Source organism: Neovison vison, chromosome 3, assembly GCF_020171115.1.
Source record: "Neovison vison isolate M4711 chromosome 3, ASM_NN_V1, whole genome shotgun sequence".
Classification (NCBI taxonomy): Eukaryota; Metazoa; Chordata; class Mammalia; order Carnivora; family Mustelidae; genus Neogale; species Neogale vison.
In genome coordinates, this window is record NC_058093.1 from 117,656,237 (window position 1) to 117,669,908 (window position 13,672).

Sequence of the window (13,672 nt, forward strand, 5' to 3'; positions counted from 1 at the left end):
CATAAGATTTTTATATGAAAAATTGATATAAAATTTAATAGACCTATTAATACCTATTTATATGTATATGTAAACATGCAAAATTTTAATATTTAACAAGTTTACTTATTTTTTACTTCTATTGGTGAAAATGTCTAGACATACACAGAAATAGAGCAGTGGGCCTCTCATGCACATCACCCACCTTTGGCAATTATCAGCATTTTGCCATATTTGTTTCACTAATCTTCATCTTTCTTTTTGCTGGAATAATTTCAAAGAAAACCCCAAACATCATGTCATTTCATCTGCAAAACCGTCAGTCTCATCTCAAATAAAAAAGACATTTTCTGGGGTTCCTGGGGGACTCAGCTGATTCAGTGTCTGACTTGATTTCAGCTCAGGTCCTGACCTCGGGGTCTTGGGGTCAAAGTTGAGCTGCACACTCAGGGGAGAGTCTGCTTGTCCCTCTCCCTGCCCCTCCCCCCTGCTCTCTCTCTCTCCCTCGCTCTCGCTTTCTCAAATAAATAAATAAAATCTTAGAGAGAGAGACATTTTCTTATTTAGCCGTGATGGCATTTTCACACCTATGAAAATTCACCACAGTTTCTTTGTATCAGTTTGTGCCTATTTCAAAACTAAACTTGCCATATTGTCTGAAAAAGAAAAATGTTCTTTCATGGTTGGTTTTATTTCCATCGGGACTCAGACATGGAGTACGCACTGTATTTTGTTCCTGTGTCTGCTAACCCTCTTCTTTACCACAACCCTCTCTCTCCGCCCACCCTCTGTGGGAGTGGATGGATCCATCCTGTCCCTGCCACGTCTGGTGGCTGAGCCGTTCCTCCGCAATTGGTGAGTTCAGACAGGGCCTCCAGCCCCGTGGACTGCTGTTCCATTCATCCTTCCGCCATCTGTTTCCTGCACAGTAGAAGTTAGCTCTAAGTGTTTGACTAGAGGCAGGATCCATTTTTTTAAAAAAATATATTTAAATAACTAAATATTTTAAAAAATAAACAAAAAGAATGGTACTTGTGATGGTGAATTTTGCACCAACTTCACTAAGCCTTTCTGTGAAGGCACATGTGAGATGTGACTAACATTTAAATTGTTAGACTTTGAGTAAAGCAGGTGACACTCTCTAGGGTGATGAAGGTCTTTGTGGAGATGAGCCTGACCTTCCTGGGAAAGAAAAATTTCTGAGAGAAGATGGCCTTCAGTCTCAAACTCTCGCATGAGTCTCATGGGTCTCCAGCCTGCGGGAAAGAGGACACCAATCCACGTATGCAGATCTTGATGGCCAGTATAAAGGTACAGGAGATGTAGGTCGGTGTAGAAATAGAGAGATGATAGAGGTACAGGCACAGAACTCCTATTGGTTTTGCTTCTTGGGAGAATCCTGAAAAATACAGTACTTTTTAAGGGAGAATATTTCAACAAATATAGCTCCCTAAAATATGAAAAGGGCAACATGAAACATCAAATTATTAAGAAATAAGGCAGAAAATATTGAGGTTATGCTTGCCTCTATTTTGTTTCTTCTGTGTTCAGACTGAACTTTGATGAATTTTGGAGGTGAGTGATTGTCCTTCGATGGAAAAGAGAGTAGACTGCTGAAGGCTCCGGTGTGTTTTCCCAGGGAGTTATTTATTTTGGAAGTCATTTAATATTAATTATGTTCTAGCACATTAAAAAAAAAAAAACAAACACTCTTATTCCGGTTAAGGTTTCACTCAAACTCTACTTTTATGTGTTTTTGAACATGTAGCCCATTTCCGTTTTGTAAACTTGGCTGTCTTACCTCCTTCAAGATGCTGCATAAGTCATAACCCCCATAAATGTCCATGGTCATCATTATCACCAGCAACACCACAACCGATTCACTCTGAGTACGTGCGGAGCTCCTCACTCGGCAGAAAACACTTTCACTTCCCAAGTGAGTTTATGAACTACCATTTCATAATGAGTTTTTAAAACGGGACTCATTGCCCAGGCCACACTTAACAGTACCCTAAGCTGATGTGGCCAGTCTTCCCAAGAGCCAACCCTTTGCTTTCCCCAGAGGTCGCAGCTCCTCCTGCATTACTCACAGCCCTCTGGGCTGGGTACAGTGGAGCAGAACAGCTCCAACAAGATCCATGCATTAGGGAGAAAGCGAGGGCTGCAGAGCAATGAAGAAGGTAGCCCACCCCAGCCCTTCCCAGCCCACAATGGGCCTTCCCTTCACACACCCGAAATCACCATCTGTCACGCCAGTGCCTGTAACAACAATGGTCCATCCAGTGCCTGCCTGGCAGCTGGGTGACCTTGGGAAAACCTCTTAACCTCCTCAAGTCCCATTTATTAGTCTGTAGAAGAGGGTTAGTGAGGCTCTCACGGCTCTATGAGCACCCAAGTTCCCGAGTGTGAATGCAGCTGACTCCAACAAAGAAAGCTTGACAAAGGCAGATGAATAAACAGACAGATGCATGGGCAAGCCAGAGGGATGGGTGGACAAGTGGACAGATGAATGGCTGGATGGAGTGTATCCCTTGCCTTGCAGATTCCCATGCATTTCCATATACCTGACCCTCGGCACACCCACGTGACGTGGGCAGGGAACATGAAGTCCCCTTGAAAATATGACAACTGTCCCAAGCCTCTGGCAGGAGTGGAAGAGGCTGTGGGTTTTCACAGTAAAATGGACTGTATCCTGCTTACCTCTCACCATGTCACTAAGCTGAGGACATTCGTCTTGTGTCAGGTCAGTATTTCTTACATGGATAATGTATGGACAATTTCTAAAGAAAAAAAAAAACCTTCTATCCCACTATGTCAACCTAAATTATCTTTGTCATGTAACTTAAAGGTTTGCCAATACAAACTCGTACACAAGCCTGTTGAATACCAGTGACATGCAGTCCCTGGGCCTCCTTGCTCCCTCGAGCTGCAGGGGAGGGTTCCGGAGATAAGCCATTCAGCTCTGAGGTCCTTCCCTCCTTGCTCAGGACCAGGCCAGGACTACCAGGCCTTTGTAGGGGCTCCACTCTGTGTGTTCTCACTTCCTGAAAACGTGGAGTGTCCACAGTCACAGGCTGGATGCCAAGACATGGCGTCTGTCCCAGACGGGCTTCTCTCAACGCGCTGGGTCATCACAAAGAAGATGTCGTGATCTCAACTTCCCAGGAGAGAGCTATGGGCAGGTGCAGGTAGTGTCTAACCCAAGAGCCACCCTGGACCAGCCCACCCCTCATGAGGGCAGAGCCCTGCGGTCACCCTCTGACTTTCCTCCCCTACAACTGTCCTCCCACCTGCCCCTTCTCACTCCTGGGTGGGGTGCTTCCTTAAGTCTCCTTCTCCCATGCAGCCAGGCAAAGGGAGCACACAGGCCCTCTTCAGGGCATCAGCCATGCCATGCCCACTGGGGGCTCCCACCGAGGACCTGCCTGTGCCTGTCGGGATGCAGGTGTGGGGGGAGAGCTGAGCCTCACCAGAAAGGGCTGCTGAGTTCCTCTGGCTGGGCCAGCTTCAAGAAGCAAGGCGCTTTGCACTTGTCCTCTCCCACTGCAGGCTGACATGTGGGGACAGCACCAGTAGTCCCTGGTCCTCAGCTTCGAGTGTCTGGACACCAGCTCTGTTCCTCTCTCCTGCGTGGCCCCACAGCTGCTTGTAGGTTTCCTCATGGACTCTTCACAGGACCCTCTTTGTAGCGACCACAGTGTTTGCTTGGGTCACAGTCCAGGGATCCCAGGGCCCAGACACCCTCCTCTCCTCTCACCAGCTGCTGGCGGGAGTGTCAGCCTTGGCAGGGAGGAAGGGCAGAGTTCACTGGCTCTCCTCACTTTGGGGGAGGAATATAAACCCTCAGGGGCCCAGCCCGGTGAAGCCTGACTGAGGAGCACTCAAAGAAGGGTCCCTAAGCGGGGAGCTGAAGAAGCTCCTCTGGGCCCACCAGATAGGGGTGCATGCCCATCCTGATGGCACGCAGGGCTAGAGCCCCTCAGCCATGGCTCCATCTTCCAGTCACTGCTGTCCACTGCCCAGGGTGACCCCGCTCAGGTGGGGATACTGGGCTGAAGTCCACAAATTCCACTCCCCCCACAAAGCCCGTGAAAGAGGAGGTCCACGCAGGGTCAGTGAGAAAAAGAAGGGCCCGAGTTTGCATGGGAGGGTCAGTCACCATTTTATCTGCTCTTCCTACTTAAACTGCTCCAAAGAGACTGGGCACAGCTGATGGACACAGAGACCTGTAGGCCAGGGAGCACAGCAGTTGCAGTTGCCCTGAGACACGAAGAGCATCCGAGGGCCATGGAATTCCAGGCAATAAGGCCAACAGCATTTGAGGCACAGATGAGAGTGGGAGAGTGACACAAAGTTGGAATTGATGCGAGTGACCTCTAAGTCTCCTTCCAGGCTCTACACATTGAAGGAATCTCCAAGAGCCTCCTACTTAAAGGAAATCTGCACCAGGTACTTCCACGGACTGACAACCCACTGGCTCTAACAGGTGGCAAGAGAGCCACACAATGTACTGGAGTGAGGTACATTCTCTCCTGGGAAGTCTATGGTCCCTGTCCTCTGCTGATAAACAGAGACTCTGGGTCCCCCAGAGGTTGGTCCTCAGGTCCCCCTGCTTGGCACCAACCATCTTCCACACTCAGGTGATGCCTGTGCTGCCCCTGGACCCACCTCAGCTGCTTAGTGGGGAGGGAGCTCCTGCCCCTGGTGCTGGTTGGGGGTGGGGGGCGACTCGTGTGGACGACTCAGCCCCACAGAGCTGAAAACCCCAGTGAGACATGGGGCCTCTCGTGCCCCATGCTGAGCAGGACTGTCCACACCCAGAGAACCTGTGGTGCACAGATCGGCCAGAATGAGGCAAACCCTCAGAGGGCTGCAACCCAGGCCCAAGATAGGACTTGCGACCCCCCCAGCCAGGGTCGGACCAAGGCAAGGCAGAGCCGAGAACCTTCACGGCCCTGCAAAGAGCACCTGCTGGCTGGTGGTCCTGCAGCCTGGGGTCTCGTCTGCACTCACGCAGCTGCACACGCATTGGCCAGCTCCCTGCTGGGTAACAGGCTGCCAGTGGAGTTGGCAGTTGAGTTCCAGAGCAAGAAGCCCACACTCACGGTCTAAATCCCTGGGGCGCCATCTGCAGGTGCACAGAACAGGTTTGTAAAGAACCGGCCAAACGCATCTCTCACGAGCTCCTCCTGTCACAGCACTGAGACAGCTCTGCAGCCTCAAGGGTCAGATGCTCACAGCTGTCAGCTCGAGGATGCAGAGGACTCGGGGAGGCAGGGAGCCAGGACCAGTGGGCAGACAAGTATTCCTACACACAACCCTGCCCCAAGCAAAGGCCAGCAGCTTGTCTGCTTGGCTTCAGAGCCAGAAGGGACTCCGGAGGAGGGCTGGGATTCAGAGCATTGGAAAGCTATTCACACTCTGACCAACAAAGGATGGAGCTTTTAACTTTTCGTCTGTAGCTGGAGACTCCAAGGGGCTGAGGTGGGAAAGGCACCAGGAGGATGGGTGCCCAGAGGCTGACAGATGCCTCCACCCCAGGGCCTTTGCTGCTACCCTTTGCCTGCAGAGCTCTCTTTCCTCAGGCCACCTCCTCAAAACACCTCTTCTAACACCCTCTGTGAACTACACCCAGACTGACAGCCTCTGTTGCTCTTGTGTGTGTGTATTTGCCTTTTTTTCCTTTTTTTTAACATCTTAATTTTATTTTTTTCAGTATTCCAGCAATCATTGTTGATGCACTACACCCAGTGTTCCATGCAATCCACGTCCTCCTTAATACCCACCACCAGGCTCACCCGTCCCCTCCAAAACCCTGTTTGCTTCTCAGAGTCCCCAGTTTTTTATGGTTTGTCTCCCCCTCCAATTTCCCACAACTCACTTTTCCTTTCCTTCTCCTAATGTTCTCCATGTTATTCCTTATGCTCCACAAATACATGAAACCATATAACTGACTTTCTCTGCTTGATTTAATTCACTCAGCATAAACTCTTCCAGTCCCATCCACGTTGCTACAAAAGTTGGGTATTCATCCTTTCTGATGTAGGCATACTACTCCATAGTGTATATGGACCACATCTTCCTTATCTATTCATCCATTGAAGGGCATCTTGGTTCTTTCCACAGTTTGGGAACTGTGGACATTGCTGCTATGAACACTGGGGTACAGATGGCCCTTCTTTTCACTGTATCTGTATCTTTGGGGCAATTACCCAGTAGTGGAACTGAAGGGTCATAGGGAAGCTCTATTTTTAGTTTCTTAAGGAATCTCCACACTGTTCTCCAAAGTGGCTTCACCAATGTGCATTCCCACCAACCATGTAAGAAGGTTCCCCTTTCTCCACATCCTCTCCAACACATGTTTTCTCCCTCCATGTTAATTTTGGTCATTCTAAATAGTATAAGATGGTATCTCCATGTGGTTTTGATTTGAATCACCCTGATGACCAGTGATGATGAACACTTTTCATGTGTCTGTTACCCATTTGTAGGCCTTCATTAGAGAAGTGTCTGTAAATATCTTCTGCCCATTTTTTGACATGATTACCTGTTTTGTGGGTGTTGAGTTTGAGGAGTTCTTTATAGATCATGGATATCAGCCCATTGTCTGTAGTGTTATTTGCCTAATCAAAGAGGTAAAGGATCTGTACTCATGGAACACTCATGACAGAAATTGAAGAAGACACAAAAAGATGAGAAAGTATTCCAAGCTCATGGATCAGAAGAATAAACATTGTTAAAATGTCTATACTGCCCCAAGCAATCTCCACTTTCAATGCCATCCCGATTAAAATTCCACCAGCATTTTTCAAATTGCTGGAACAAACAATCCTAAGATTTCTTTGGAACTAGAAAAGACCCTGAATTACTAGAAAATGTTGGGAAAAAAACAATAACAACAAAGCTGGGGGCATCACGCTACCTGATGTCAAGCTTTACTACAAAGCTCTGATCACAAAGACACCATGGTACTGGCATAAAAACAGACACATAGACCAGTGGAACAGAGTACAGAGCCCAGATATGGACCCTCAACTCTATGTTCAGTTAACCTTCGACAAAACAGGAAAAAATATACAGTGGGAAAAAAAAAAACCAGTCTCTTCAATAAATCATGCTGGGAAAATTGGTCAGCTCTATGTAGAAGAATAAATTGGACCATTTGCTTACACCATATGCAAAGATAAGCTCAAAATGGATGAAAGACCTCAATGTGAGGCAGGAATCCATCAGAGTCCTAGAGGAGAACAGAGGCAGTAACCTCTTCACAACAGCCACAGCAACTTCTTTCAAGACATGTCTCCAAAGGGAATGGAAACAAAAGTGAAAATGAACTTTTGGGACTTCATCAAGATAAAAGCTTCTGCACAGCAAAGGAAACAGTCCACAAAACGAAGAGGCAACCCACGGAACAGGAGATGTTGCTCTTGATATAAGCATCCAGAACATTCTCTTCACAGCTCTACCATCACCCAACCTTCCAAGCTTGTTGATTTTCTTCTCCCAGAGTGCAGAAATCCTCTTACAGTTGCTTTATTTTCTCAGTAGATATGGAAATCACAGTCATCTGATGAGAGTAGGGGCTTCGGGGAGGAAAGATGTACAAGGTGACCACCATGCTCTGAGGCTTTGGACACCGCTGAGGGGTCCCAGCCTAACTGTGACAGAAGGACACAGAAACGTGTTTGGTGTGGGCTACCATGATTCTAGACACATTTGAAAATCCAACTTTGTATAACATGAGTATCTCTTCTAAGTCTTTTTTTAATTTCATTTTTAGAAATCAAATATTTATAAATCAAATATTTCATCTACTATTGTCTAATTAAAACTTATTTTACCCAAACATGTGTTCCATCCTCATTTTTAGGCTCATAAATATTTACACACATTCTCATTGAAGACAAAAAGGTCATTTTAAATCTAGATAAGCAGTAACATTTTTAACCAAAGAAGGAGGTGTGTTTCATTTGGCTACTTTTCCAAGTCCTGTGAGGAGAGCTCCACAGGTTTTCCTCATCACTCCCAGATGCACTGCAGAGAGACCCCGGCTGGATTCCCGATGTGTTGCAGAGAGAGAGCCCCAGCTGGACTCCAGATGAGCTGCAGAGTGAGTCCCGGCTAGACTCCAGATGTGCTTCAGAGAGTGGGCTTCCCTTCTGGACAGCAGATGTGCTGCAGAGAGTGAGCCCCAGCTGGACTTCAGATGTGCTTCAGAGAAAGTGAGCCCCAAGGTGGACTCTAGATGTGCTGCAGAGAGAGAGAGAGAGCCCTGGCTGGATTCCAGATGTTCTGCAGAATGAGTGAGTCCTGGCTGGACTCCAGATGTGCTACAGAGAAAACCCCTTGCTGGACTCCAGATGGGCTTCAGAGAGGGAGTCCCTTCTGGACTGAAGATGTGCTACAGAGAGAGAGCCCCAGGCTGGACTCCAGATGTGCTGGAGAGAGAGTGAGCCCCTGGCTGGACTCCAGATATGCCACAGAGGGTGAGCCCCAGGATGAGAAGGGAGATCCAGGCTTACAGAGCCCCCTTGCATCCAGCCTGTGCTTCTGCCTGGCACAGAGCCTGCATACTCTGTGCCCCTGGGAGCAAGGGCTTTTGGTGAGCACTACCCCTGCTCTAACATCTTCAGTGAGATGGAGAACCTTGAGTCATGGGACCAGGCAGAGAGACACTGTTTCCAAGTTTCCCCAGCACTTCGGACCCATTGCTCTCCATCTAGGAGCCGGATGTTGGGAGGGTCAGGTGGTGAGAGAGGGACTCCTGATTCCATGTTGCCATGGCCAGCTCTCTGGTAAACCAGCTGAAAACAGAGCTGCGCCCCTCCCTGGTGCCTTGCCTGTTACTTAGGGCCTTCCCAGTCCCCGAGTTCCTCCCAAAGCCTGGTGCTCCTCGCTGTCCACAGAAACTCACCTCCCATGCCCAGAGGCAGTGGTCCCTTGGGGTTTCACAGACCCCGACATGGCCCACACCTCCCATACATCTTCACCGGGCTGGAGCCTCAGCATCCCTCCCCCCCCACCCCGGAGACTGCCACACTCTGCAGACGTGTTCTGGCCAAGCCTACAAAATGACTCCCCTGAGCCTGCCCCATTTCCCAGGCATAGCCTGTGTCTCCTCTGGGTCGCCCATCCCCCACTGGATTTTCCGAGGTCCCCAGCCATCCTGGCTGCACATCTGCTGCGGGATTGTTTGGCTTCCTCGGCACGTGACCACGGAGACCTGAGTCAACACACAGCACAGCAGCCGCAGACACCCCCTCTGAGCCAGCCCGGGCAGTGTCTGAGGACAGTTCTGTCCTGCTGGCTCTGGGCTGCCTCCCCTTCTTCCTGTCCTCCAGGCGGGGAGCACATTGGCACCATCTGCTGGGCGTCTCCCAGGTGCTGACAGCAAGCAGGGGCTCTGTCCCCCATGCTCCCCATGGCTGTGGACAAGAAAGCACCCCAGAGCTCAGGACCAGGCACAGACAGGACAGCCTGAAACAGAAGCACGATCATTCAGAAGAACCAAAACAAGAAGACCGTGAGTGCTGTGAAGCATGGCAATAGTCTGCTGGCAAATGTGCAACTGGGACTGAATGCAGAGAAGAGAGAAAGCAGGGAAGAAATACAGAAAACAAAAACCCCAGACTGCACTGAAACTGAGGAATGCTGCCCTTCCACAGACTCAAGGAGCTTGAGAACTCTGCACTGCTTAAGAAGAATACACAGAGACAAGACGATAAAACCACTGAAGACTGAAGCCACAGAGCAAAGGTTAAAAGTCGGGAGAATGTGGGATGGACCCCGGTGCAGCCCCACCAGCCAGGAAGCGTCGGGCACCAGGCCCGCCTTGCCCACCAGTGCTTGGGCATCTGACCACGGAGCGTTCACGGTCTGGAAGAGCTGGTGGATTTTGCTTGCTGGGCTTCTACCTTTCTGTTCTTCCAAGTTCTCTTCTGGAGCAGTGTCTGCAGGGTGCCGGGCCCAGCAGTGTTCAGAAGCTCGCCGCAGGACAGGAATTCCATCCCGGGATCTGGTGTAGACTTTGAAGTAGGTGCCGGAAGGAGTTAAGACTTTGGGGCTGCTGGGATAGAATGAATGTATTTTGCATTCAAGAAGGACGTGAATTTTGGGCAAGGAAGCAGGATGTTGTGGTCTGAATTGTGTCCTCCAAATTCCAGAGGTTGAGTCTTGTCCACTCCAAGCACTCTTAAGACAATCATAGACTTGGGGCTTGTAAGAGAGGCTCATGTCTCAGTCCGGAGGCTGGGAGGCCAGCACATGCAGTGTCTGGTGAGAGCCTGCTTCCTGGTTCCCACACAGCCTTCATGCCACATGCTCACTTGCAGGAAGGGACAAGGGAGCTTCCTGGGCTCTCTTCCATGAGGGCACTCATCCCAGGCGTGACATAATCACTTCCCAGAGACCTCCACCTCCTTACACCATCACAGTGGTTGGATCAGATTTTAACATACGAGTTTTGGAGGGACACCAATGTTCAGTGCACAGCCAAGCCCTGACGCCCAGCCTAGCGTAGACAAGGGCTTTGCAGAAGCAGTGAAGCTAAATGAGGTTGCTGAGGTGTGGTCCTCTTTCAGGCAGATAGAGACACCAAAGAGCCCGTGCTTCATCGCCCTGTCATGGGAGGACACATGCAGAAGGCGGCCATCTGGAACCAAACTGTCCAGCCCCCCAGCCTCCGGAGCTCAGCCGCTGTTCCGGCCCCGCCGACGGTACTTGGTTATGGCCGCCCAAGCAGACTCAGAGACTCTAAGTCCTGCTGACAGGACAAGCAGACAAAAGAATGAGTCAGGAGCCAACTGTGTGAGCAAGACATCTGACAGACCTGATCTCATGGATGTGTTGTGAACTCTGCATCTGACCGGAGATGCACATAAGTAGTTGTGAACACAGTGGACACAGGCAAGTCGACCAGTTCCAAGACAGCAAAATCACCTTGGCTGTTCTCAGACCACAGTGACATTCAGCGAGAGACTCGTAAGAAAAAATAACTAGAAAGTCCCATCTTTTGAAAGTAAGCCGCAATCTCTAAGTAGCCCATGATACAACAGAAGAAGAAGAAATCAGAATGGGAATTAGGGATTATACGAAACTGGGAAATAACTGAAAACACATCAAGATACGTAGCTGCAACTCAAGCAGTTCTGGAGGACAATCGGGTGTTGGTGCATCAGGAAAGGAAACAAGGTGGAAATCCACGACTGAAACTCCCGCCTCCTGGGGGACGTTAACCTCAACCCCTCCCTCACGTTGATAGCAGGGACCAAGACCAGGTAGAGGCTGATCTACACACCAAGGATAAAACAATACGTGCATACACGAGACGACAGAACATCTCACACATCTTGGGAGAGGAGAAGATTCCTTAAAGAGGACATGGCAAGTATTCCCATAAAGGAAAACAATGTCAAATTGGACAAAATAAAACTTAAGAACTTCTGTTTATCGAAATACTTTAAAGCAAGGAAAGGACAAGCCAGAGTCAACACTCACAGAACCAGCCTGTGGAGGACTCCTTGCGGGAGGCCCTCAAGAGCCCTGCAGACCTGGTGGGACACAGACAACCGACCACAACCACCATTTGGCACCAGGACTTATGAGAGGCAAACCGCAGACGACAGTGGGGGCCAAGGGTGTGCGGTGCCGGGCCTCTCACGGCCATGAGAAGGGACATCTGAAGCACTATCTGGCTGTCTCTAGTGAAGGTGAACTCCGGGCGTGCACACACATATGGGCGCACATCGCGGCAGCCAGACACGGTAAACAGCCCAGCCATCCCCCCATGGGGGAGGAAGACGCGAGCTGTGGCACACAAGCTGGGATGCGACACGCGACCTGCGGGCACGTGTCCTACATGTACCGAGAGCTGGAGGAAGCAGACACCGAGGACATTGGGCCTGCGCGGCTGTCACACTGTCCTGCCGTGACCGGGTGGCTGAACAGCAGCAGCTTCCTCACGTTCTGCAGGCTGGACACCCAGCATCAGGGCTCCAGTGCATCTGGTGTCCGGAGAGACCATCTCCTGGTTACCAGATGGCCACCCTCTTCTGGGTCCTCCCATGGGGGCAGGGGCAGGACGCCCTCTGGACTCCCTCCTCCAAAGGCACGAGTCCCCTAACAGGGGGCACCCCTTCACAGCCTAACCACCTCCTCAAAGCCCCGCCTTCTCCTAAAGTCATCTTGGGAGGTCGCTTTCGACCTAGGAGCTTTGGGAGGACACAAACCATCCATACAGAACTTGTGACTCCACTCCATAGTGTTCAAAACCAGGAAAAAGTGATCTGTGGTGTCAGAAGTCAGGCATTACCTACTCTTGGGAGGAACCAAGGGGAAGGGGCCCTTGGGGGCTCCCAGCAGGCTGAAGTGTCTCAGCCTGAGCACTTGGTACATGGACGTCTGCTCTGAAATTTTGCCCATCTACAGGCTCATGACTTACACAGTTGGGGCTGTATATCTTGTATTGCAATAAAAAGTTAACTAAAAATCCAAACAATACAAAAAACTGTGGACCTGTCCCCTCCAGGCACGGAAGTTTCTATCAGAGGAGAAATGTTCTGAAGCAACGCATATGGCGTGACCCCATGCTTGTAAACAGAGCGTGCGCACAGCAATGGGTTACATGCCAACATCATTTATTTAAAAATATTTATTGGGCATGTGCAATGTGCCGACAGAGAATGGACCTGGAAGACATCTCTACGACTGTACTACCCATGCAGAGTCCCATCGCATGCACAGCCAGCTCCAGGGCCTGCACGGCCTGGGACAGCCCCACTTCCTGCATGGTGGGGGGGGGAGGCTAGGGCAGCAAGGACACCAGGACACACTATGAATGAACAGTCACTTTCACAGGATGACAAGGGTGATGCGTGTGTGTCCTACGAGTTTAGAACTAGACCTATCTAGGAACACTGTGCCACCAACTCACCCACAAGCCAGCACTGTGGAAACCACTGGTGGACACCTGCAAAAACAGCTACTTCTAGAGGACGGGCACAAGCAGTGACTGTGGTGAGGGACTTCCCGCCGAGCCTGGCACATTGGCAGGTGACTCTGACGATGGGACCAAGCCCACAGAGGCGGGTGCTGTCGCCCGCCAGGCGGCGAGCACAGGGGCTCCTGTCCCAGGGCTCCTTCCTGCACTGTCAGCTCCCCACTCCCCACAGAGCATCCTCTGTCATCTCCAGATGGGAAATATCTTCTCTCTGCCGTGGCAGAGACAACCCAAACAAAGTCATCAAATCAGCAATCACTGCAGCACGATTAACGTGCAGTATTTTCTAGTAACTGAATGTCGTACAAAAGAACGACATTCAGGTACAGAAATTTTCCTGAAGACACATTAAAATTAACATGAAATTAGCATAAACAAAGTACAAAAGAGGTATTAATACAGACAAGCCATCTGATTTTCTTTCCTGCTCTACACTAACCCATGAGTGTCCCCAGCACAGCAGCCCCTGTGAGACACCAAGCCCCAAGCCCCAGCTGGCCACAGCCTCACGGTGGGCAGGATGGCTCCAGCACCCTCAAAACACCGCCGTGATCAGATGACCCACAGCACACCCCTACGCCACTTGCCATTGGCCCTGCATCGGCCCCCAGCCTCCCCCACTCTCCATGGGACCTCCTGGCCACGGGAAGGGTGGACCTTGGTTGGGCTGGGCTCTGCCGTCACAGACTCACCCTC